Source organism: Aythya ferina (assembly GCF_964211825.1).
Source record: "Aythya ferina genome assembly, chromosome: 10".
Lineage (NCBI taxonomy): Eukaryota > Metazoa > Chordata > Aves > Anseriformes > Anatidae > Aythya > Aythya ferina.
Genome location: NC_140306.1, coordinates 9,763,075 through 9,789,967, shown reverse-complemented (window position 1 = coordinate 9,789,967; position 26,893 = coordinate 9,763,075). Strand labels below are relative to the sequence as shown.

Here is a 26,893-nt window from a genome sequence, read left to right as displayed (position 1 = left end):
TGATTTATTTTTTTTTTCCCCAGCCACAATTCACAGCAAGTGCAACGCAGCCAGCTCCCCCACGTCCTGTTCTCACCCATCAGACATTGATGCTTGTGTCAAAACCCTCTGAGGACGTCTCCAAGCACGAAGCCAGGACATTTACCTGGAAAACCCCCGGAGAAGCCGCAGCTCCCCCATTCCTATCCTTCCCAGCCACGAATTTCCCAGCAGACAAAGCACAGGCTGGGAACATGCTGCATGCTTCTGGCAAGGGCTAGGCGAGGACACCGCCGCCTGCCTATTGTCAGCAGAAGCACGCTCAGGTCACGATGAATTTTCCTCCTTTTGGCACCCATGTTGATGAGTGCTGCAGCTGCGTGTGCAGCACCGCCAGTGCCCGGCTCCGCTGCCGAGCCCGAGTCGGATGCAGTGGTCGTGGCTGTAGCCCCCAGGGGAAGAGCACTGACAGGGGCACAGCCTCACTGCTACGGGGACTTTCCATCCCCTCCAGCCCAGCCGTGTTCCCGTTCCCCAGGTCTCTGAGAAGAGACAACTTCGGTCCTGGAGTAGCCGCAGGATTTGACGCCCCGGCACAAGGGGACAACTCGCTCCCGGCACGGCCTCAGCTGGCGCCCCTGGCCACGGCTCTGCAGCCACGCGTGTGCCAGCTGCTGCCTGGCAGCACAGCACAGCCCCTGCAAACCTTTCTGCTGGAGGTCTCAGTTGCTACAGACACGCTCAGGAGCTGCGAGGTGGAGGACAATTCATCAGGCGGATGGGTTAACTCAGCCACGGAGAGATGCAGACCTGCAGGGCACAGATGGGCAGCGAATACATTGCCCAACGGGGGCAAACTCCTCACCTTTTCCGTGCGAGGCTGCCTCCAAGACATAGCCGTGCTGCCTCTGGATACGAAAATCAAACCAACCAGATGGCTACGCTGTCAAATTTGCCACCAGAGGGAGTTACAGCAATAGAACAAAACACACTTAATTGACAACACGAAAATGAAGCAAAAACGCTGAAGATCCTGAGATACAAACTCAAGAAAAGCACCTTTTTTCCTCCACACCAGTCCTTCCAAGCCCGTGGACAACAGCAGGACAAACGTCCTGGCCCAGCAGCTGCAGTGTGCTGCACAGATCTGCAGGGACCAGAGACCCACGTGGCCAGGAGGTGGTACACGCTGCCACAGCAGTCCTGTGCAGGACCAGAGCACCACGAACCAGCTGGGCTGCAAGCAAAACCCCACAGGGGCAAGCCTAGGTAAGCTGGTGCCGGCATTGTGTTAAACTTGAGGAGTTTCTCTCTGGGGATCCTTTTAGCAAGAGAGCTCACCACGTGCCCAAACACCACATGGATGCCCCCAGGAAGGTGCTGAGTGCTCCTGCTTTGGTGCCACGCAGTTCTGCCCGACTGCTTCATCCTCATCCGGAGTCCCCCCTGTTCCTCCTCAGACTCCTGCACTGCTGTCCCAGAGGGATTCCCTCAGCCGTGCCCAGCACAGAGGAAATCTGATCACAGGGGCCTTGGGATACTGCTGTGATACGGCTCATAAATAATAATTAGTGGAGGAAGCACAGGGCAGAACAGCAGGAATGGGGTTTTCCCATCACCGCCTCCATGAAACTGTGCTCAGCAGTCACATATAAGGCTGCTCTGCAACATCAGACCAAGACCTACCCCAGGAGAAATGCTGGTTCAGGGTATAAAGACAGGGTCAGCCACCGTCCTCGTTAGATGCAGCTGGAAAAAGCTGGGCTGGGCGTGAAGGGAAGGTGGCCGGCGGGAGTATTCTGGGTCTTAGAAGGTGAAATGCTTGGAAAAAAAAAAAATCAACAAAAAACAAACACAGAGATGACATTTTGGTTGCTTATTTCCATTTCTAAGGGAAACCACATGCATTCTACTAACAATTGCAGAAGCACATTATTCACGTAGTTATTTCAGGTTGAATAATGACAAGGGCATGGATGCCAGGCTGTAAGCAGAGCCCAGATAATTCTCCTTGTGGACTGCCAGCACCACCAGATAACCAACCCAGCTGCAGCCCTGCTCGAGACAGGGTGGCCACGAACACCCCAGCAGCCGCAGAGCCACGTTCATTCATTGCCAACGTCCTCACAAAGCAAAGCTCAGCTCTCAGAGCCACCCGGCGATCTCCAGCAGAGCTGCCGACTCACGTCAGGCTGTTGGGGTTTGATGCATCGGCCGAACACTTCTCCCAGGTCAAGAGGCAGTCGCTCATCAAAATAATTGAGTGCCTCTGCTACTGCAAGGGTCGGACACTTGCTGGAGAAGGGGCACAGGCAGGGTCAGGTCCCTTCTGCGCCTGGCCTGGAGCAATGGAGCCAGCAGTTGGGACACCCCAAGCTGGCCCTCGTGCCCCCACAAATGTCCTCTGCCCCGCGGGCAGCACGTCTCCTGGCTCAGCTCGAGTCCTAACGCACTGTGAAAGCTCCCTCATGAGTCCAGCTCACGCTGCAGCCAACAACCCTAAACACCCGCCACGTGGAAATTCTCTTCTCAAGCCCCAGGTAATAATTCCAGCATTTCCAAAATAAAATATCAGACTAATGACATAAATCACAGGGAGGAAAACTGAATCCCAAGGATTCCAGTTCCGTGCCCCAGCAATAACACCTTTATCTTCCAAGCTGGGTTTTCACCTGACAATGTCCTGGGCCAAACAGAACCCAATTGCTTCTCGCGTAGCTCCCAAGAAGGAGGGCACGCAGGTGTCTGGCCACCGACCTGCCTGCTGACATCCATTCTGCACAGAAAACACAAAGCAGGGAGATGTAGGATAGCAGGGAAGGAAGCACAGTGAAACACATCATGTGTGTGGTGGAACTGAACCAACCTTTGCCCAGCACATTCTGCAATTATTTATATGACAAACCAAAACACACAACATCCCCTCTGGGTAAAATCCAGAAGAAACGCGCTCGTCTCCAAATGTCATCAGCTGGAAGAGTATTTGCATCCCTATCCTGCATTTTTATCAGCAAAAGGACCTTAAATCAAATTAAAAAGACCTCTTGCCCTACTGTAGCAGTGCAGGGAATTAAAAGGAACCCTGTGTGCCGTGCGTGCCCTCAGATGTTCTTTGATGCGCTCATTAGCAGCAGCAGCTCCGAGTTCAGAAAGCTTTCCCAGAGAGAAAACGACTCTCCTGCGGGACTGCCAAGAGCAGGGTTTGTTTTCTTTGGGACCTGCTGCACTCGGGGACAGGCTCTGGTGGTGCACAAGCCCCAGCAGCATCCAACTGCCTCTCCAGCTCCAGCAGCAGGCAGCAGCAGGCCCCTTTCCAGGAAAATTAAGAGGCACAGGCACGCTGCAGCAGATTAGCAGCAGGACGAGGAATCAAGCTCGCATCCCCTGACTCATCTTCCATGTCCTTCACCAGAACCTGAGCTTCCTCACAGCTTCCTCGCTGTGCTTTTTTGGAGGCCTGGGCTCCAACAGCAGCTGCTGGGAAGGAACAAGTGTATGTCACCACCACTGTGAGAGCAGCAGGGCTCAGCAGCCCTCGCTGGCAAGAGGTGGAACATCTCCATGGGCTTCCCTCCATGGAGGGGACGGAGGCACCTCTACCTCATCCTTTGGCCCACCTAGGGCTGAGCTGTACAGCTGCTCGTCCCCCTGGCACTGCAGGACCCCAGCTCTTCATTCCTGGAGCAAACATCTGGATTCAGACGAGCCAAACCCCACTCGTGGTGTCAACAAAACCTGAGTTCTTGCACTGCTGGTGGACCGTGGGGACACGGCACCTCCCTTGGAGACCCACCTGAGGCAGCAGCCCGTGGCCACGCATTAGCCAGCCACATTGCTGGCTCCATACAGAACCCCCCTGGGCAGCAGTCACCCAGCCCAACCCACACCAGTCCCATACACCTGCCACCTCCTCCCCTGTACTTCTGGCACCTCCTCATTCCTGACACCTTAACGCTTTCCTCCTCCTACCAACACACACCACAAAGACATTTACACCCTCCCCAAATCTCTGCGGCGGAGGAGCGCTGCGGTATTAAGAAGGAAGTGAGAACACCTCTACCAGCACTGCCTGAAATCCTGCGAGGCACCCCCTGGAAGCTGTTAGCAATCCATTTTCTTGAAGGACCCAGCCCATCCCCGGGGATTCGCGGAGGAGAGGCTCCCGCACGGGTTGTGCTTCAGAAGTCTCGCGCAGAGAGGGGGCTGCTTGTCGCTCAGCCCCTGGGGACGCATCAAGCTCCTGACATATGGGGATGCAACACATTTAAAGCAATCTGCTGTCTTACGCTCTGCCATCTGAATTACAGCGCTGCCTGCCAGGCTGAGGCTCGGCAAACACCTCTCCTGCACCTTATGGCGCCGCTCCCCTACTCCTCTCGGTAACCAACTTGGTTTAGCAGCAGCTCGGGACCCTGCTGCACGTAATAAGAAACTAATCTCTTACCTGCAGCCCACGAGTGGCCTTCAAAGCCCCTTGACACAAGGCACAGAGATGCCCGACAGCAGTAATTGCCCTTGGTAAATCAAAGGGCCTCAGGACTTTGCCAGGAGCACCGCTTTTAGCAGCCATCTGCATTTTGGATTTGTTGGAAGGCTGGAGTTGTTTCACATGGCTACTCAACCACGCATCTTCGGGCCATTTTGGGATATTTGTGTTCAAAGTAGCAAGGAGTAAAATAAGCTCTGATTAACACTGCAATTTTTGGATGATCCTGGTGTCTTGAGCACGCCAGCTGCTCCCGAAGCGACGGAGAGAAATGGGAATGTGCTTCTGCTGGTGGGGGAGGTGGCACTTCAGTGTAAGAGAGCCTTGCATCTACAGAGGTGTCCAAGGAGGAATTCAGCTCGTTGCAGATGAACGAGGGCCCAAGGGTCAGGGAACTCGGGTTTTAATCTCTACTTCAACACCACCATTTAGTATGATTGGAGATAAAGAGAAAATGTAAACATGTAAAAGAGAAGCAACGATCCCTTCTGCCTTCTGAAGCTCAATATGGCAGGGCATGGCATGGTATAAAAGGTCAGACCAGACACTGATGGAGGCCATCGGGTAGATGGACAAACAGACCAAGTATTTGGCTGCTCTGGATGAGAAACACCAGGCAGCACTTTTACCCGTGCTGAATGCTAAAACAATATCATGTTTGTATTTGCTTCCCAAAACCTTTCTTGCAGACTAACAGCGTTAGTGGATGCACTTGAAGAAAATATAGCTTAGAAATCTGCAACACTGGAGTTCTCATTTTAACACCCCAGAGCATCCACACCCCACATCTGAGCTGGCCACAGCACAGAAAACACCACGCCATCCCTAATCACCATTCACAATTTGGATCCACAAACTAAAGAAGCCACATCGAAAATAAGGCTAACTGAAGAGACAGTGCAGTCTTCAGCAGAAGTAGGCGGAAAAAAAAAAAAAAAAAAAAAAAAAAAAAAGAAAACTACTGGCTAAAAGCTAGCAAAACCCATCTACAACAGACCATTGTGCCCATCAAAGGCAGATATAAATCAATGAACTGTTGATCCACCACCTTGGTTCTCACAATTACTCCTCACAATGCGTTCAGCTTCTTGCTTCAAAGCACCCTCGGAGCTACAGCTCCCGCCCCGAGCTCCCCGGAGATCATCTGCTGCTGGATGGCTCAGCTGGATTATAAACCAGTTTCACCATTATCAAATCATAACAGCGGGTTACTCAGCCCAGCAAGGAAACATCAGGCTCCTTTGTTTGGTTTTGCCACACTTGAAGGGAAAAGGCACTGAAGTGTTCTCAAGAAGCACTCAGCGGAGGGAGGGATACATTAAACTGTAAATAGAAATGGAAATGTGAGAGCAGAGCCCTCAGTCACTGCAGCTCTCACGGAGGTTTAGCAGCCAGCGGCTGGATCAGGCAAACGTTTTGGCAAAGGAGTTGTGCAAAATAGTGGGGGAATGGGGCACCAGGCGAGCCGCCTCGCTCTTCCCTATCAGACAGCTTTAGCAGGGGAGGTTCAGAACTAAAATAAGTGATGCTTGCACAAGGAGAAACCAAACCAACAAAAAGGCAGACTTCCCAACTTGAACTGCACTGCCCGAGGTTCCCAAATTTGTTGGTTGCTGCTGAGTTTCTGCTGGGCCCTTCTAGGAGGCGGGGGAAGTTGCTCAGCTCCTTGGCTTGTATCCTGCCCGTGAGATCGAGGCCCCTGCTAGTGCCAGTGCCTGGCTCACCACCATGCCAGGAGGGGAATTATGTCAAGAGGGGAGAGAAACCTCCTTTCCTCACTGCCAGGCACTCAGCCTGCAGCTCTCCCTCATCATGGATCTCGCACATCGCCCTGACTCACCTGAGACCCCCCAAAACTCAGATATCACTGCTCAGGGTCTTCTCAAGGGGTCTCACACATCACAGGGACAATCAACACCACAGAATTTAGTCAGCAAACTGCAAAATCCATCTATCTATTGCTTGTGTCAGTTCAGCAAGAGGCAGAACTGTACCCCAGCCGTATCCCAGCCCATCCCCTGCTCACTTGGGCTCTGCCCTGCCGACCTGCTCCAGCAGCAGGAGTTGAAGCAGCACCAGCCTCACACCTCCTGCTGCAAACCTCTCCCCTCCCGAGAGGCCTGCCCCTGCTTTCCTCTGCACAGCTGCACCAAGGCTTCCTTAAAACCTTCCCTGGCCTCCAAACGACTCCGTGGCATTTGGGGAGCTCTGGTTACATGCTCCATGCCCTGCACCCAAACCCAGCGCTGCTCCCTACAACCCACCAGCTGCCAGATGCCCTCCAGCAGCAGCTGCACGTGAACGTCCCCCCAGAAGCTCTCGGACCCATCCCACAGCTTGTACAGGACACCAACTGCTCGGCAGCAGCCTATATGGGAACATGTTGTATCCACGGCCTCGTTACATAGCTTAAAGGATCAGCTGTGTCACCTTCCTGAGTTATAGGATCAGGTCTGGTGCTAAATGTGAATCAAAGTGTGCAGCCCAAGCTCGCTTCCGAGCTTTACCACGTGTTGCCTGGCAGGCCAAAGGATGGGTAACGGGGAGGTACAGTGCAGGGCAGAAATAAAGAGGGGAGAAGCGATGAAATACAGCCCCCCCGGAGCTCAATTACTTCTGACTCATCCTCCCAAACGAGCTCTTTGCCTTCATAAATCAGAGGGAACAGCAACACTTGTGCTGCCGGGAGAGGGTAATTATTCTTGTGCAGTGCGAGGGGAAAACACACATGCTAATAGTGCCAGCTCATGAGGCCGTGCTCGTGCTGGCAGCCACAGAAACCCAAAGAGACAGGATTTGGGAGGCACCGGGGGCCCGCTGCGGCCACACAGCAGCCTGATGGAGGGACCTGAGCTTGTTGCTCAGCAGGGAATTCGTGTGCCCCCGACTGGGGATGCTCCAAAGTCAGGTGTCTTTATTTTCTAGGAATTTTCCTTCAAAGCAGGGACTTCAGAAAGTCTTAAGGGCTTTTTCTAAGGTGTGTAGATTCAGAAAATACTGCTGGCCCACAAACAGCTCCGAAGAGAGAACATGGTTTTACTCGTGCAGTGTGCTATCAAGCATGCAAGGGCGTTTTGTTCAAGGCTTTCTCCTGCAGTAGCCTGTACTCATCACCAGGCTAGCGGGGTATTTGGTGGTATTGCAAATCTTATCTTCCTGAGCTCTTTTATCCCAGATTTATTCATTCTCAGATTTAGTTGCTGGTAGATCAAACTCTCACTATCAGCTTTTTTTTTTCATTGTGACCTTTTCTATTAGGAACAGCTCAAAAAAGCCAAGAGCAGACAATTTGAACAATTAAAAGGCAAATCCTTGTATTCGTACAAATTTGGCCTGGTGAAGAAATTTGCATCATGGTTTTTCCTCAGAGAGCAAACACAACTTTCCTACAACTGCAGCACTGCCAGCAGCTAGCCCAGCTGTCAGCCAAGCCTGGGAGGTGTTTTACAGCAGCAGCTCCCAGGAGCTGATAAATGAGAAAGCAGAGGGAGAGCTAAAGGTGCATTTCTAACAGCCACCAATATTTGAGGTTAGCCAAAATCACAATCACCTGGGCACAGATCCCTCATCTCTTGCCAGAACCTACATGCCATGGGGAGAGCCCCCACCCAGCTGCACGGTGTTGGGGGCACCAGGAGGCAGGACAGGGTATGGCCCCATCAGTAATTAGTCGGGTGATATGAGGAGATTTTGCATAGGGATCAGGTGGAATTCGGAGGTGAGAGATGGAGAAGCAAACAGAAGAGCAGCATGCACGGGGAGCTGCCTGGTAACACAGAAGCACAGCAGCAACCTCAGGGATAATTCATGAAATGCAGCCAATTCGATCAGGAATAAAAGAAACTTCAAAAAGGCCTGACGTGGTCTGCAGCCCTACTGCTGGCAAGCACCCAGGTCCCCCAAATGCTTCATTTTGACAAGGTAACATTTGCCCTGACTGAGGGGAAAGATCCCATCTGGATGCAAGCACTAAGATCATCTCCAAGATATCTGCCCAGTTAGAAAACTAAATTAATTTTAATAGTGTTCTCCCGTCCAGAGCTTCCTTTAACCTTTTCCTTTTTATTAACAGAGATAAAACCCAGACACACTTCCAAGAGCAGAATCTCATCATCTTTGCCTCTTTGGTGCCAGCGCTGCCCTGACGCAGGTGGTGATGAGAAGCAAAGGCAGCAGAGCCCCAAATCTCCCACAGTGCTGCTCTGAAGAGCTCTCGACCAGGTTAAGGAGAGCAGAGCTCAGCGAGACACCCGGCTCCTCCCAGGACCTGGGTGCTCCCAGCCTCGAACCAAGCCAAGGGAACAGGGACCAGTGCCAGAGGACTGGCTGAGCAGCAGCCATCCCAGTAATGCTGTAAGGGGAGCGGTGTGAATTACCATCCTAGTGTGGTGCAGAGAAATAAAATCAATTTATCTCCATTTGCACTCTCGCCCTCCTCTCTCAGCAGCGCCGCGTTCTCCCCGGCCCCCTCTGTGCCAATCCACCAGCCAATTAACCTTTCATTAGAGGCTTCCCAGACATTTGCCAAAAGGCCGTGACCCCCGTGATTAGCACTCCATTCCACGTGCATCCCAACAACTGCATGCCCTGGCCCACGCTGCCCCCAGCAGCCCAGCTTTCAGCCTTCCCCTTCATCCTGTGCCCCTCAGAGGTGTGCCTCCAGAAGTCGCTCCCTTCGCCACCTTTCTCGTGACTTTTCAAAACCTCTGCAGCATTGTTTCTCAGCCTAAGGAGTCCCAGTCTTCGATAAAACTCTTGTTGCAGGAATTATCCAGCACCTCTGCTTTTAATCCTGCTCCGTGCTTCCTTCCAGCTCTCCTGGTTTGTTCCTGCGCCAGGAGACAGAAGCAGCAGGTGGTTAACCCCGGGCTTACACAGCTGCACCACGTTGCCTTCCCACTGCCTTGGCTAACAACTCCTAATGTGCAATTTGGTTTTGATCACAGCTGAGCATTTTCCTACCCTGAAATTCATCCGTTGTTTTATCATCCCGCCGCCCCATTTCAGAGCATCCTCCTGCACATCTTCGCACTTCACCCTCGTCTTCACCACCCCGACCAGTTTGCTGTTCTGCCAGAACTCCTTTCTCTTCTGTTTGTTCCCTTCTCAAGCCTCTGCTGCATCTCTGAAGCAGCGCAGGTCTCAGCACAGACCCCGCAGTACTCTGCCGGTGACTTTCTTCTGAAAGAAAAGCCGATTTACTTCCACACTCCTTTCTTCTTCTTTTAACCTATTATTTTTATTCATGTATGGATCTTCTTTCTTTTTCCACAGCAGATTTGTTTCTTTAAAAGTCTTCTGTGAGGGACCTTGATAACTGCCTTTGAAAATCCAAGCAGATACCAACAGAGCCCTGCTCCACACACTCGTAAACTCCTTCAAAGCAGCATTTTGCCCTGTGCTCTCCCACATAAGCATCTGCAGTTGTCTTTTCACTTGAAAGCAGATTCTGAGTTTCATGGGATGCTTTTGAGGGCAAAGCTTTTCTTGCTGCGGGTATTTTTTAAATTTACACAGAAGAAAAATTAAGTCCCAACGTGCATCTTGTGTAATCTCACCAACACCTCCTGCACTCAGCTTCCCTTTAAGTAAGACAAAAAGATATTTGCCCAAACATAACTAGCAGTACTAACACAAACCTTTCATCTCAGGTCTTTTTCCTCCACGCCTTCAGAGAGTACAGCTCCCGATTACAAAGACCCCTTCCTGCAGCAGCCTCACGCTACCTCCTGTCCCTCACCGAGCCTTTAAAGTGCATTTGTGCCCTTCTCTCCAGGTTGCTGTGGCCAGTTTGGGGTCGTGAGCTAGGATTTCAAAGTACGCTGAAGGAGCTGAAGTACCCCCTGAAGGAGCAGGGCCTGGCGTTTGTGCTGCTCCTGCAGTGAGGAACCACGGGTGCACGTCAGGAATCCTGCCTTCAAATGTGGTTAAACAGATTTTTAAGATCAAAGAAAACTTTAATGGCCACAAAATGCTGGACACCTGATTTCCGTTTGTTTTCCCTCTCACCCACACCTCCCTGACAATTACCGTACAGTCAGACCCTTCAGCAGAAATTACCGTTTTCCCCCTAGAGCCACATAAAAGCATGAAAAGCTCTATTCCAGAACAATTTGCAAGAAAACACTGAACTATGCAATGCACAGGAGGGACAACACCTTCTCAGAAAGGTTTACAACGCAGGGCAGGCACCTTTACACTAAAAGCATGCACAGAGCTGATGGGGGGAGCGGGTTTGGCAGAGTAAACACCGAACAGAAACGGGGGGCTTCAATCTGAGAAGAGCAGCAGCAGCCCTCAGACAAATCTGAACATCAGGAACACATTGAGCACGTCCTCCAGCACGCATCCAACAGGGCACACACAGCTGGACCCCGTAAGCTGCACCTCTCCTGTCTGGCTGAGCCGCCCAAAACCAAGGGCTTCGGAGAAGGCTCCAGCTGTGGAAGCCACAAGCTCAGGAGCCCTGGGATGCTGCTTCCACAGACCTGATGTCCAATGCAAGTGGTTTGATGTTTTTAGAAGTCAGATCTCATGTATAACACACAAAGTGAATAACACACAAACTGGCTGCTATGTTAAAATTACACTTCCTCCACTCACGTAATGCTGACAGCTCCCACTGGCTGCAGTCCCTGGACCAGTCTAAACTTGCAGAAAGGCCCCCGCAGGTCACCGTGCTGAGGAAGAGGAAGGACGTGCCTTAAAGATGCTCCCAAGTCAGGGACAAGGGCTGAGAAGAGTTCCCAGAAGAGCAGCTCCCCTGGCCCAGGCATCAGACCCATCCCTGCCTTGTGCCATGGGATGCTCAGCTGCCAGTCATGGAGACCAACAGCAGGCTGAAACGTGCTGTCACCCAAAATTCCCCGGCCCCTGCTGTCACCAAAGGGCCACAGGAGCTTCCAGCAGACACCTCCTTCCAGGGGACCACAGCGCTTCCCAAACTTCTGTGCCATCAGAGGACCAGGCACTCAAGACACTGCTCGTGTATGGCCCCGCACTGCCCAGCAAACAGGCACCTCCACGCTCACCTCGCAAATGAAAATTTAATATTGTCTCGTGGCTTATTTTCCAGGACCTTCCGGACCACCGATGGTCGTAACTCGCTAATAGCTGGGCAGTGGGAAATTGTTACAGCAAATAAACACAAGGGTTGGGTAATACCGCCCTTTATTGCCTCCCTCGGGGAAGATAACACAGGGAAGGAAATGAGGCTTCCAGTATTGACAGATTTCTTTACCGAACTTCTATTTTTGACCATTTCCCACTTGGCGTGTTGCCATAAATGCAGTATTGAATAATTACAGCGCTCCCCCTGCTTCTCTCCTCCCCTCTTCAGCTAATCGCCCGAACTCTAAAAGCCAACATAAAATCTGCGCTTTCAGCTAAGTTGTCCTAAACCTGCCCTTTGGACTCCGCTCTCACTGAAGCACTGGGACAATTTGCACGGTCAGAGTCAGTGACAGCGTGCCTGCATCCCTGCAGCTCGGAGAAGGCAGACTTGTGTGCGCTGCCCTGCAACCAGCAGCACTGCCGAGAGGGCAGAAAAATCCTAGGCAGAGCAAAACCTGCACACACGTCAGTGAAGGGAGAGCTGGAGGCTTCCCCCAGCCATTAGGAAGGAGAAATGAAGAATCTCTTCTAAACCTCTCATCTGAACACATTCCTTGAAATTCATTTCCAATGAGTGACCTTTAATGTGGATGGCATTTCACCCCCCTTCTATTTTTAATATCACTCTCGGGCAGCTGATGTATTTCACGTGCTTCCATCAACAACAAAAAATACAAAAAAAAAGGAAAAGAAAAGATATAGATGGCATAATGTTGACATTTGATGTTGGTATTTAGCCATAATGTCAAGTTCACTAACTTCACAATTTGTCAGCAATAATCAGACACAGGGATCTTCCTACATTAGGACGAAAAAGTCTTTGAATCACATTATTTAAGAGAGTGTGAGTACACATGGCTCTTCAAGGCAGGAGGGAGAACCTTACCTGGTATGTTTAGGGCAGGAGGGAAGACCTTACCTTGTACATTTAAGGCAGGAGGGAGGACCTTACCTTGCACAAGCGTTTGCAAAGCTTTGGGATGGGGCTGAAAAAAGCAAGCAAGGTGTAGAGATTTAATTCCCAGATAAGGGCTGTGAAGACCTCACCCTTGGGACTTCAGAAACCCACACTACATCCTTTAGGTCTCATCATTTAGGTCTGCGGTATCCAAAGCTCTGCAGCAAGGGTAGGAGCACACCTGAACACCCCCCAGAAGTGGTGATTCCAGCCCTTCCCGCGAGAAGCGATGCTTCCCAGGCTGCGAATGCAGATTACAATGAATGGAGCTGATGGCAATTGAGTGAGAGAAGGGCAGTTCATCTCCCAGCCCATGAAATTGCAGACTGCCAGCAGAAGCTATTTCCTCCAATTCAGAATATTCCCTCCCTTTTCCCCCTTCAACAATGGGCCCAGAAAAAGCCAGGGACATCTGTCAAACCCAGCTGGCTCACTTGGAAAACGACTGCGCGGCTGTTTGGGAGGAAAGCGATAGAGTCAAGAGAGAAGGGCCGGGCGTTTATGCATGCTGGAAGCCGCTCATCTCCGCGGTGACAACTTGAACTCGCTCCCAGCTCTGCTGCAGGCACCACAAGAAGCTGCTGCTCCACCACGGGCCCTGGGCTGCCACTTGCAAGGGACCACGCTTGGGGATAGCGAGAGCGGGTGGCTCAGCTGCTGCATCCCCGGGGTCTCACCAGCCTCAGCCTAGGCAATATGCAGGGACTGAGCATTCAGGGACTCTGCCTGCAAAAGCAAAAGACTACAGGTCCTGGGCTGAGCTGTAAGTCAAATGTAATTCTGCCCTTTCAAAGAAGAAAGGGGGCGAGATAAAAAGGAAGCATCGCGCCACACTGAAAAGCATAATTTCCAGGGGATTAAACTATTGTGCTATTTGCTCTCGTCTATTTTAGCTGCTGCTCAAGATGTTAACCTCCCGACTCCCAGTGAAGCAATGAAAACAATTATCGAGCTGGCAGTGAGATTTTCAGCTGGGAAGAAACGCGTGTTAAGGCAGGAGCGAGGAGCCCCGCTATGAACACTGCTCCCAGGGCCGGCAGCGCTCTGCGACCCGCAGCACAGCGACTGTACCTGCAGCACAGCACTGATGGAGAAGATGGGGAAGAGAATGAGATGTGCCCTCTGATCCCAGGGGCAGGCTGATCACGACGGTGCAGTACAGCCACGGCACCATGCAGCCGGAGAAGTGCCTGGTGCTCCAGCAGGTAAACGAAGGGCTCTGAGCTGAAAGAGCCCTGCAGCCTTACTGGCCCTTCACAAGTGCTCACGCTGTCAGCCGGTGACACCAGGTAACCACACTGCTCGCAATTTCACTGAGAATTATGTGAATTTAGCACTTGCAAAAAGATCAACCCAGCAGGGCAATCACTGAGTTATCTGTTGGGTGCCTCCCCTGTCCTTCAGCTTCCCATGGTACCAGGGCAAAGAATCAAGTCACTGATCACACAAGGCAAACACCACAAAGCGTGCTGTAAGAGCCTACTTCTTCTGTGCTTCTTCTGTCCCAGCTATGGCCACCAAAAGCAGGAGGGACCCACCACACAAGTCCCTTGGGACCACCACAGAAGAGCGCTGTGAAGCCTCCCATCCTCTTCTAGCACCAAATTACTCACAGAGACCCCAAAAGACACCAACGAGCTGAGGCCACACAGTTCAGCGCTTGGATGTGAGCTTCTCCAAAGCACAGGCAGATCGGGCCTGAAGGGTTAGGTCAAAGCCAATTCAAAGAAACATTTATTTTCTACGGAAACTAAAGATTCACTGCTCAGAACTGCATTAAACTGAGAAGATGAGAATTCCATTAACTAATCTAATTTAACCTGATCTGTTTGAATTTCATTAGGTACGGCCGCACTAGAGACTCCGTAATGAGGCTCCCGTACATCAGGATCCTGCCTGCCTCTAACTCCATCTCCCACCCCGACACAGACAGCTGTGATCGTGCTAATTAGCTGCAGAACCTGTGATGTACTTCAGCTGAGCTCGGGGTAAAGAGAGAAAGATTAAAATGAAACCAAATGAATGAGAAAACATCAGTGCACTTGCACACGACTTACGGGACAGGAATAACGCACTCTGCACGTGCGGGTGTCTTCTCTCAGTTGGGATGGAGGAGGGCTTTGGAACAAAGCATCCCTTGGTAACATCGGTTAATTAGTTTGATAAATTAAAGGATGAGACTGAAGGCAAAATAGTTTCTTATTTAAATAACCCCTTGCCTGCCCAGCCCTCTCACCTACCCCCATGGGAGCCCACCGAGCCTCCCCAGCCCAGATCTGTAACTCAGGCAAGGTCTGGAGCACGGTGACACCCGCAGCTCTGGCACACGCCTCTGAAAGGTTCAGCCATCCCAGCCTGGCTCTTTGCTTGTCCACAGAGGGTGCAGAGCAATTAGAGAAGCTTTAACGACCTGAGGCTCAGCCAGGGCACTGCGGTGCTTTTCCAGCATTCGTGCAGGAGCACGTTCTGCTGTAGAAGATGAGGATTTAGTCAGGGAAAAGTTTTGTGATCTTCTCCTGGCCTTTTCTTCCACAGCCTCCAAGAGCACTTGGAGCAGGCTGTGGGACACAGAAAGGGCTTGAAACATAAGAAACCTTTGAGAAACGTACTCACACGCAATTTAGCAATAGGGCACACCCAAACAGCACTGGGGAGACCTTACTTATGGCTAGAAAGAAGAAAAGCTGGGTCAAATGAATCCGATGTCTCCCAAAACAGTGGCTCCCCCTTAAATACAGGGCGGTTCGTGGTTGGACTCCAGGCCTTCCCGTTCCACACAACATCACGTTGATATTGATTTCAGAATTACTTTCCAATTACAAGTGCTAGCAATAAAATTAACAGCATGAATTTCAAGCCTTACACTTCTCGTGCGATTTCAATTATCGATTAAGGACCATGGCAGAAGCATTAAGCCTCAAAACGTTAACAGTGGTTATTACTTTGCTACTGTGGGGTGGGTTTTAGTTTTGGGTGGACTTTTTTTGTGTTTGTTATTTATTTTTGGGAGGAAAAATTATGCTGGCTACCCTGCAAGCTGTAGTTCAAGTGCCATTACATGTGGTGGGGATGCCTAGAAGATAGGAACCTGTTTTCGGTCAGGTGAGCAGCGAGCAGAACACACCAGCCAGTGGATAAACCACCGTGGGCTGGCTGAAGGAGCTTTACAATGAGCAGCAGCCTTCTGCTTTCAGCATCCTTGTGGAACTGGAAGAAGCCACCCACCGCAATCTAGAGGTTTTGGGGAAATGAGGTGTTGAGGGAAGCAAGTTTTACAATCAGCCTGCTGGGCCAAAACCTTGCTTTGGGGGATGCCCAGCAGCTTTCAGCCTGCCTGCCTCCATCTCCCTAATTAACGCAGCAGATACGAAGCCCAAGGGGAAGCAATCGCAGCAGGGGTTTATCCACGTCCCCCTTTATCTTCCCGGAGCAGGTTGGGAGCTCCCTCAGGCAGTAAAGCCAAGACACGGCTCTGCTTACCGACAGGGCGTGCATCTATGCGAGAGGATGGCCGTGGTCAGCAGAGGGTTGTGTGTGTGTGTGTGTGTGTGTTTATCGGCAGCCAGCTGCTTAAAGCTGGAGCCAGGAGGATTTCCACAGTCCTGCTCCACTGCACTCAAGTCATGTAAAGCTCTGCTTGGCAGCTGCCTTCCCTGGCAAAGCCGGTCTCTGGAAGTTGGCCTCCGTCGCTCCACTGATTTCCCGTTCCTCCAACCCAACTAAGCCGATAAGCTGCGCCGAGCGCCTCTTCTCAAATCACTCCAAATCTCACAGCGGGGTAAAACCGAGTTCCAAAGTTATCCCAGTGACTTCGATTTCCTTTCTCTTGCACTATTTCATTGAGTAATCACTTGCACAGAAATCCAGAGCCCGTTCGTCCTGATCCAGGCACAGCACAGGTCTAACACAAGCACCAGCCTGGCACGGCCATCCCACACACACAGCAGTGGGGAACACGAGCTGCATGTGTAGGGCTGCAGCTGCTCCTTAGGGGCACAAGCAGTTGTAGCCCCAGCACTGTAAACCAGCACCTCTCCTCTGAGCTCTGCCACAGCCTGGAAGCGACCCCACATACCAGTGGGCTACGCATTGTGTAGGTGAAGTTAAAGAAAGCATCTAGTCTGAAGTAAGAGTGGATTTTGAACATGAAATACCCAGTGTGACTGCAGCCACCAAGCCCTCACAGCTAGTGAGCAAGGCATTTCACCAGCTAGACTTGAAGCCCATGGATCAGGACATGCTGCAGCCCCTGCTGAGGCCAGGAAGCTTTATGATTTTGCGTGAGACACTGTGTCCTGGGACAAGGTCACCTCAAGGCGAGGAGCTGGGCAATAATGGAGCTGAGAGGCAGCAGGCACAGGACAGGACCCGGGCTGCCTCCTGGCTCCTGCCCTCCCTTGCTCCAGGAGGGAGGAAACAGCCTGTGCCAGGACCCCCTCTCCCTTTCCGTGCTCTCTTGGGGTGCCTGGTTTGGCTCCAACCCACAAAACCTCAGCTGTTTCGTGGTGATAAATCCAGCTCAGAACTAGCACTTCAGAACTCACCGACGTCAGGTCTCGAGGGTAAGCTGTAAGTTTCCAAAGGGCAGCAGAGCACATCGCACACCCGCAGCCACACAGCAATGTAAGGAGCAGTGAGCTTCCAAGCAAAACCTGGGTTTTGGATCTCAGTTTGAACCAAACCTGCATCCCCCTCTCACCTCCTTGGGTTTCTCATGTTGCCCACTCCATGACCTGGTCATTGCAATTTTTGCATCTTCACAGGGCAGTTTTGCCCCTTCAGCTAAAAAAAGGTACCCTGGTGACTTAGGGTATACACAAGGACGTGGCATTCAAACCCAACAAAGTGGAGCTGTTGTCCTCACACAGACTGTAGCCACCCCATTTAACTTGGGGCTGAAGGATGGGAGGGAGGCCAAAAGCACAGGTGGGTTTCAGGAGGACATCGCCCAACTCACAGCCAGCTCTCAAGGTGTAGGAAACAGCCTGGAGGAGAAGGCAGGAGCAGGGGGAAGGCTGCAGACAGGGAACAAACACCCAACACACACGTTGACCCTATCCTCTTCTCCAGACACCCTTTTGCACCAGCAGGAGTAGGTCAGTAGGATGTACAGATAGATATGGTCTAACCCAGGCCAGCAAGTTTTTCCCATCAGCCAAGACCATTTGCTAATTCAAGCTTAACCCAGCACATTTCAGTTCTGAGGTGAAGACAGCAACTGAGCATTTGAACCCTTACCTGGCTGATAAGCAAGCTGCAAGACCGGCTGAAATCAAATTTAAATCATCCCAAAGAACATTCGAGCTACTATACAAGTCTCCCCTGTAGCAGAGCATAGCAGGGGACAGCAATTTGATTTATCTCGCAGACATTAATGCGCCAATTAGCTCTGGTTCTCTGGGGAGAAGTCAGCCCATAATTTACATATTTTGGTCATATAGCAGGGAGGGGAAAAAATTACAAAAACACGTGAAGCATTTGGATGTGCTCAGCTACCAAAGATTTCATAATGAACAGTCGTGACATTAGATTAGTGTTTCCCGATGCAAAGAGGATTTTGTTTCAACTAGGAGCGTAACGAGGAATTATAGCAGCTGTGCCTGTCATTATTCTGCTTAGCCCGTTAATGGAATTGGTTTGCTAGAACCAAATTGGTTCAAAAGATTAATTAAAAACAGGTGGTTCTGCGCTGCAACTTCTCCACACCAGAGAACTTGGGGTGGCCAAACCACCTCTGCTTTCCTTAATGATTGCAGGAGTTGTCTGCTCATCTCTGGGGGGCAATAAGACAGCAACACAGCTCAATTCAGAGCACTGCCTCTGTTGCAAAGCCCACCTGGGGAGAAAAAAAGCATCTGGTAACTTGTGAGGCTGGCCCTTGTAGTGTTTCCCAGGGGATGGTGTTCCCTGGAAGCACCCTCCATTTCCCTGTACATCTCAAGAGGCATCATCTCTGCACGAGACACCCCCAAGGGACTTAGAAACAACTTGTCGGTAAACAAGGGCTGAAGTCACTAGCCCAAAAAACAGAAATTGCTTTGAAGCAGAGCCCTCTGAGGAGCCAAGTTCTGCATTTGGGTTTTTTTTTGTCACCATCTCTGCTGGCCACATGCGACTCAGATCAAAGAGCCCAGCCCATGTCAGCACCGTGCTGGCTATGTGCCTTCTGAGGGCAAGGAACGTTTCGATATGTATGCAGCAAAACCCAGTCATGGAGCAAAAGTCTTAATTCAGGAACAAAACAACAACTGTGGATCTAAGAACAGACTGGCCGTCTGAGAGTCATCCTGAAAATCCATGGTAAAAAATTCACAAAGCTTATTTAACTGAACATTTGGGTCTGCTTTTAAGGAGTTTTAGATTGTCCTTGAAACCTTCGTGCTGTACAAACCCAAGACAAACATTGTCCTGAATTAGAAGGAAAAAATACACCGAATATTTGTGAAGGCACAAAGCCCCTTACCACCCCACCACCCCCCCGATCATCCTCGCAGCAGACAGGACGCACGTGTTGTGCCTGAAGCAAAGACACCTTTGATAAACAACACCGCATTTTATGACAGAGTACCAGGAGTATTTCTGGCACATTAGGGACTTGGGATTCAGCTGGAAGGGAGTTCCCAGGCAATGAAAAAAAATTATGAGTATTTGTGTCTCAATATTCCTTACCAGTAATTCTATCTTTGGACAGCAGCTCCCAGGGACCTTCCCTGCAAACTCAGAGAAAACCGATACAGCACTGTAAGCAGGCTCCCAGGATTTCTGGCCCACGAGCCGACACCATTCAATTCAAATGCTTTCAGAGGGACTGAGAGCTGGAACTATTTTCAACTTGTTAAATCAAGGCTGCTGGAGCTTACTCTGCATAGCCCATCCAAACTGCGTGGGCACGAATCAGAATGGGAAAGGAAAGAATCAGAAGAACAGCATTTGTGAAGGTACTGTGGGTCTGCTCCAAACTAAGCTGTCTGTACAATTGGCCACCAGGTAAGGAAGAGTAATTTTTGGGCCATATATCTAAGAAACAAAGATTTGTAGCACATGCATGGACAGAGAGACAGCTCCAGTACCAACAGCAGGAGAGGATGCCCAGTGGGGTGGCCACTATTAAAGCAAGCAAGCAGAGGCCTCTGTACACATTGGCAGATAGGAAGCGGGCCATGAACTGAATGCCATTAGTTCTCGTTTGCTTCCCTTTCACAAAAGGAAGGTGTCCATCTGTACCAGTGCCCCCCTAACCCCAGCGACCTCTCAGCTGCACCCAGCTGCAGGCACACGGGATGGAGAAGCAGAGATACGGGGCCCCTCCGAGAGGCAGCACAGCAGCATAAACAAGAAATCCTGTGCAAAGGCAAAGCTGCAGCTCAACAAGCTCCTTCCGAGGTATGTTGGGGATCAAACTAACACAAACCTTAGGAAAGCAGCCCCAGGTGGTTTGCTCACAGAACTGCTCCCTGCCTGACCTGGAAGAAGTTTCACAGAGGGTCCCTGCAGCTCTGAGGGCTTCACGGCCCCCTGTTATTTCCCTGCAGAGCCTTGTTACCAGCACGCACAGTATCCTAGTGAGATTCTATATCCTATACACCCCTATAGTGCAGGTCTGCCACCAGCCCCCTTCTGTTGGCAGCAGAGGGGCTGTGACACAGACGGGTGCAGGAGGGGGCACTCACCTGGCACGTGCATCCACAGGCTGTCTGCTCGCTGCTCTGGTCTCCTTACACCAGGCAGAAATATTCAGCTGCTCCCCTAGCTCTTTATTTGGTTACATCCTTTCTTTCTTCTACTCCCCTCTCAATTTCAGAAATAACACAAAGTCATTTGTAAAAAAAAAATTTAAAAAAATACAGTTGTGCAAGTTAGAGTTTTAAAGTATTCTCAGCCACAGCGAAGTATAAAATACCAGTGCAGCACAGCTCTAAGCAGGAATTCACACAGAGGTTGTAGAAAACCCAGACAACATCATCAAGTTATCCGTATTTGAAAGCAGCAGGCTGAGCATGTTCCTGCAGCAGCAGGCACCATGCGGCCAAATCAGAGCTTCACAAAAGAGCAGCTGAGAGCCGTACAGCTAGGGAGGTTTCATTCATATGTGAGTCTCTTTGGAGAGAGCATCAAAAACCTCTCGCCTGTGATTTTTCAAACACTGCTCGCTCACAAGCAGTCGGGATTACCGCAGGGCGAGACTTACCGGGAGAGCAGGCTCCAGCTCAGCACTTGTCACGTCCCCTCTCATTTTAACTCTCAGAGAAGAGAGAAATGGAAAGCAAGCAGCACACCTGAACAGCTGTTTGTATTGTTTCTAATTTGTGGTGGTTCCTCTTTTAGCAAACACCTACCGGGTTACCTCCCAGCTAATCCCCATGCTCACTCCTGCTGTGATTGATATCGAGGCCCAAGCAATGGCAGTGTTTGGAGGGGGGTGAAGAACTCAGACACGCATCCACATTCCTAAACTCATTGCTAGAACCAGGTATTACCAGGTGCCTAAAATGTCACCCACAAGCCAGACAACAGCCCACAAAGCCACTCCATGGCTCTGTTTTCTCCACGGGCCAGCAGGGCAGATGCCTGCCATTGCAGAGGGAAAGGCTTTGGGGACAGCAGCATGGTGCTGGTTCTCTGCCATTACTGACAGGTGAATATAACCCACAGTGCAACTTAATCCCTTTCTGGTCTTTAAGAAATAACATTGTAAACAGAGGAATGCCCTGCTTTGCTTTCACTTCACGCCAACAGCTGTGGATTGATGCAGGAAACACCAATTAATTTTGGAAAACAAGAAGCCAGCCAACAGAAAGCACCCCTGGCAGAGGGGAACACGCCAAAAAAGAGCCCACCAGCAGTCCATGCAGTGCCTGTACCTCGATTTGTACCGTGCTCAGCCTCCACAAAATGCAAGAGCATCCTGCAGCCAGCAGGCCAAGGAGGGCAGGACCAGCACTCGGCACAAGCCTGCCCTGCTGTCCTTCAGGTTTTAAAAGCATTCCAGCTTCTGAATCTCGGAGCACAGAAAAAGGAAGGAAATTGCTGCCCAGCAACATCAGAGGTTTGTGCTGGGAATACATATTTGCTCCCATTCCAAGGGGAATGAAGATGTCAAGCTAAAAAATATATATTATTAGTGAGAGATTAGAGTGATTTTGCGATCAAGGACAGAGCACTGCGACTAAGTACATTTCACAGTCCACCAAGCAGCAAAATATGAAGACGTCTGCCACATGGGCTCCACACGGGTGAGGAAAGTAGCCTGAAAACCCTGAAGTTTAATGGAATAAAACTGCATCCAAAACCCACTCAGCTGCTCTTGCATGACCCTTCAGCAGAAGACACCTGGGTTGTCCCAGGCTAGGAAGAACGGTGGAGGAGAGGGAAGAGGAAGCCCAGGAGCCCTTGCCAAGGCGGGCGCTGGAAGTGCTGGACCCCAGGGCAGGCTGACTGCCCTGCAGAAGGGCCACCTCCACCCAAACACCTGGCAGCACCAGGCCCTGGGCTTCACACTGGTATAGAGAGACCCCAAGAAGGTGCAGTCCTGAGCAGCAGGGCATGACGAGCCCCACCAGATCCCTGGGGGCTTCCCTCTTTGTTCACAGCGCTGTCGCCCAGCGTTACATCTGCAGATGGCACCTTCGCTCGCGGAGGGAGCGCTCCGCAGAACTGAGCAGATCTTGTTACGAGGGCTGGAAGCAGAGCGTGAAACTCGGAGGCTATTAATGTTTTCTTAATGCGTGAACCGAGCTGGAAAGAGAGCACGAGAAAGGAAATTAAAAGCTTGTGTGGATGCAGATGGTGTCTCCCCTGCCCACCCCCTGTAACCCGGACTTTTGGGGAGGTTGGCGGCAAGGAGTGGGAGAAGGGGGCACCCTCCTTGGCTTTGCCTTCACTGAGATCATGGCAGAGAGCCCGTGCAACACTGGAAACAAAGAGCAGGATGCTACAAACCCACTCTGGCTGCTCTCCCATGTGAACACAGAAGCTTTGCTCCCTGGGATAACAAGGCTCCCTGCCGGAGATCAAGAGCAGCCTTTGGGGTGCGGGATCTGGCTGGAGCAGGAAGGATCAGAGCCCGACAGACCTCCAGCTCCAGCCTGAGAACAAGAGGAAGCTCTGCACAGCTAAGCAGAAGCCAATATTCAGCGTGTAACTGGCCTTCTAAGAACAGGATATTTTAAACACCTGGAAACAAGCAGCACAGCAGCAATACTCCATCAGTGAGCCTGTACAGGCTCCCACTGAATATGAACATCCTTTATAAGGAACCTTGCCCAAGCCCCTACAAATTGCCACTTAGGTTTTTCACAGCACAGCTGGATGCCAAAGGAGGTGAAAAAAGTCCCTCCTTTTTTTTCCTTCCCCTATTTTTAGCAGGTTATTTTTCATCGTGGCCAGCAGTGACCCAGTGCCATTCTCACAAGCACCCAAACGCAGCTGTGGAGGGGCTGCCTGGCAGCGGGGCAGAGCTGCTGGGATGGGGTTATCAGAAATGCAAAGCATGGCCCAGCACTGCAAAGCTCTGCTCTGGGACAAGGATCAGAGACAGAGGCGGTGAATTGTGAGCAAACTCCTTTTAGGGGCTAATGGGAACATGAGATGGGATTTCCTGAACACCCTCAGGGCTTGTCTTTATATAAAAGCTGCATGCGTTTAATTACAATCAGTTACATTAGCTACATCAGTCGATTTAATTAAATTGCAAGGACACTCATAAGTTGATTTAACTCCGTCTCAAATGGATTTAGCAAAAAGTTGGCAAGAAACTAAATCAACATAAACCAAGATTAAATCAACTGAAGAGCATCCACACAGGATTTTGCAGCAATTTAACAAAACGGATTTGAAGACCCATTCTGAACGAAACGGGGTAACCCAGGCACAAAGCACGATGAACTTTGGGGAAGAAAGCAAAGTGTGTAGTGCCTCAACTGCCCTAAGAGGAGCTGAGAAGTCCCCTCCTTTTCCTCTGCTTCCTGTACTTGGTATTTTTTGTGTGCACACAGATGTATTTATTGTCCACAGTTTGTTTTATTCGTACTTCTCAGCAGTGTTTTGCCCAACAGCAGCACAAGCTGTGCTCCACGCTGCTGCAGCCTGAACAGGGAGAGCTCTGGTAATCATTAGGACAATTTAAAAGAAAACACAGATTGGTGAACATTAAATAACCTACCTCAAATTAACTCCCAACTCTAAATGCACACCTCATTCTGATTAGAAGCATTTGGTGCTGTGAGATTTTCAGCACAAAGCAGGACACAGACAGGCAGCAGGTAACAGAGGGGCCTGTCGCAGGCAAGTTGTACCGTGCTGCTCCTGCAGGCAGCAGCTCCAGCAGATGCGATGAAGTCAGCACAGTTTTCACCTAAAACATCTCATTTTGTACCAAGAAATGGAGTGACAGGAGGGTAGAAATACGGTGTTGGTTTCTTATGTGGAAAAGCAGCACCTGGTGGTGGCTCCAGCCAAACCAAGCGGCCAGGGGAACCCATCCCAGCCTCCAACCCAGAGATGCTCAGAAGCAAAGCCTGGTAAGGATCCGGGAGCTCACCCTCCTTAATCAAACTGCTCACCTCAGCTCTGCTGGTGCTGACCTCTCCCAGCCCACAGTGACCTCTTGCTCTCACTGCACAACCTGTTCTTTTTCTTATAGCTGCATTTAAACACGGGAGAAGTCACACTTGCCCTCACAAACCAAGCACTTCTTCCAGGAGACAGGGAGAGGCCTAACTGCTGGCTTCCCCAGCAAACCCAAGTGATTTATGAGCAGGTTAAGGCCACTTTTTATGCTGCTATAAACTAGGTTTGCAGCGTGGTGACTTCACAGGAGTGAAGCTGCCCTGGCTCCCTTAGTGCTATGATGGCCACTGCAGTAGTACTCCAAGCAATGACGTGGCTGCCATAAAGTTTAAAGGCTGCCTTCAACCCCCCTCCAGCGAGGAGCCAGTTTTTAAGTCCAAGAATGCAGAAGGGGAGAAAGAAGAAAACCCACAGCCTCACAACACAGCAGGCTGAGGAAGAGGGAGTTCCTACACCCACCTGTAGCTGCTCCAGCCAAAATCCATCCCCAGATCATAAAGGAAGCAAAGCCTCCTTGCACCCAAACCCCCAGAAGCTGCAAAGGTCTGTGCTGTACCCACAGGGCAGCACTACAGTCTGCTGGCCATCAGAAACCAGACCCTGTTACAGCTTTGCAGCCTGGGCAAGTGTCTCCAGCTCTCTACACCCTACCTGTGAGGTGCATCCTACTGCTTTGTAAAGTTGTTGATAACAGGGTACAGTAGAAATACTGGGAAGCAAGCAATGTTAGAAATTAGACTCTGCATGCTGGTTAGATTCAATTCAGTTTAAATATAAGTTCCTAAATTCTGATAAACACACATTAAAAAGCACGCTTCCAAGTTTACTTTCCCATGAGTTGTTTTAGTTTATACTTATTTAAAATAAAGCAAATACCTGGAAACTTTGAGAGGAATTTACCCCGAAATATTTCTGCCTGTGCCCAGGACTCAGGTGAGATCAGATGTGCAGGAAAGCAGCAGCAGTGCCTGCGGGTTTGAAACACACACAGCACGGCTCGGGAGCCAGCTGCTTTGTGGAGCCACGTGCTCGGGAATGAAAGACATCCTTTCCAAGGAGCTTAGCTCCAGTGGCATTGCTCGCTTCGCAGCACCCTCCTCGCTTTCCTAATGTGTAGGCTCTTCTCCTGTGCTGGAAAGGAGCACCGACTACCACGGTGAAAGAATTAGTTCAGTAGGGAAAGCCAAGGGCTCAGCAGCTGTTGCTGCCAGCAGGTGACAGAAGGGATGTACAAAACGTGGGCCCAGCCATGAATGGGCTGAGGTACCAACAGTTGTGAGCCTCTCAGGCAGGTCTGGGCTGCCCCGATGCTGCGTGGCCATCAGCTGAAGCCATTGCATTGATTTTCACAGCAGATTTACCAGGCTCTGAGGGATGAACGCTGCTCTTGGCTTTCATGCAGCTGGTGGCTTTCTCCTGCATTTGGAGCAAAAGAGACCTACCTTCCTTTTACAGATAGACACAATAGGGAAGGAGAAAAAATAACAAGATATTGTGCACAGAAGCAAGCTGTTGCCGTGTATAGCAATGCCATTTCTCTTTCTGTTACTACAAACACCTCCTGCCCTGAAACAGCAGGGGACAGGGCACAGAACACAAGCAGGCTGGTAGCAGCTGGGTGGGGCCACAGAGCAGCACACAGGCACCAAAAACAGGAACAAGGGACCAAGGACACAGCTTCAGAAGTGGGAGAGGAGGCCACCAAGCATCCCAGACACAGCACTTCAGAGCATCCCTCTGGGTTATCAGACACCAGGTAGCCTTCCCACGGAGCTGCAGGAGGGCACATCAGCCCCGCTTCCAGGTCAGTCACTAACAGGAGACACACCAACACAGATCCTGGTGTCAGACCCAGCACCATTAGGAAATCCGTGCTGGTTGGCTCCACATTGTGCATTTCTGTGCAGCCTGGAGCCACGCAGCACAGCAGTTCAGGCACTGTGTGGGTACCTGGTGTCTGCAGCTGGTGTTCAGGGCACATCCCCTCCGTTACACGAGGATCTCTTGGGACGATCAGAAGACGCTGGCTCCTTGGCACACCACCACAAAACTCAGGGCTTCAGCTGTCCCTAGGGAAAGGACTTTTGTTCTGAGATACTCTGCCCTCTGGGAGGTCCTGTCCTAATCCCCTGGAGACAGATCAGTGCTTCTGGATGGAGGCATCTTCCAGACTAAAGCCTTGCAGAGGGGTGCAGTTTCCCCCCCATCCTCTTTTCTAAACCTCGCTGATTACTTGCCACAGCCAGTCCCTCCTTCAGTCTTTATCTACACACACACTCACCCTTGATTGTCCTTTCAGAGGGCAGTAAGCTCCACAGCCCCACTGCATGGATCACGATGTATTTTCCTTTACCTACCTCAAATGTCACCTTCCCACTGCATTTTTACATCCCCTTGGTTGTTCCTCTACTGCAAAATGAGAAAGAGCATTGGGCCTTTCCCAGACTGGTCATTATGGCATGTATTTTACTGCTGTCCTTTCTCACTCAAATCCTTTCTAGGGCTGACAAGCCGTGGGGCAGCCACCAGACCAAGGTACCAAGGTATGGATTTCAGTCCATTCATTCCCTACCACAAGCCACCTGGCTACATACAGCACAGAATGAGCTAGAGCAGAGCTCCTTGGCACACCAGCGCCCTGCCTGTGTCCATTATGGTGAATTATGCTCAGGAGATGCAATATATGTTTTCCCCAGATGAATCCATTACATCTATACGGGCCAGATCCATGCAGCTGGAGCTGCATTTACAGCTTCCATGAGGTGCTAAGGACTGCGGGCTTCCACACC

At 50.8% G+C, this 26,893-nt stretch overlaps 1 protein-coding gene and 1 long non-coding RNA gene across 4 annotated transcripts in view; one reads left to right on the top strand and one right to left on the bottom strand.

Annotated features, from left to right (window-relative positions):
• The window catches only part of GRIP2 (glutamate receptor interacting protein 2), a 245,197-nt gene that overhangs the window by 189,076 nt on the left and 29,228 nt on the right, over nt 1-26,893 (bottom strand). The gene's annotated exons all lie outside the window — the stretch shown is intronic.
• LOC311442213 lies at nt 7,786-9,179 on the top strand. Its single transcript, XR_014696522.1, has 2 exons — nt 7,786-8,386; nt 8,538-9,179. It is a non-coding gene; the product is annotated as an uncharacterized lncRNA (long non-coding RNA).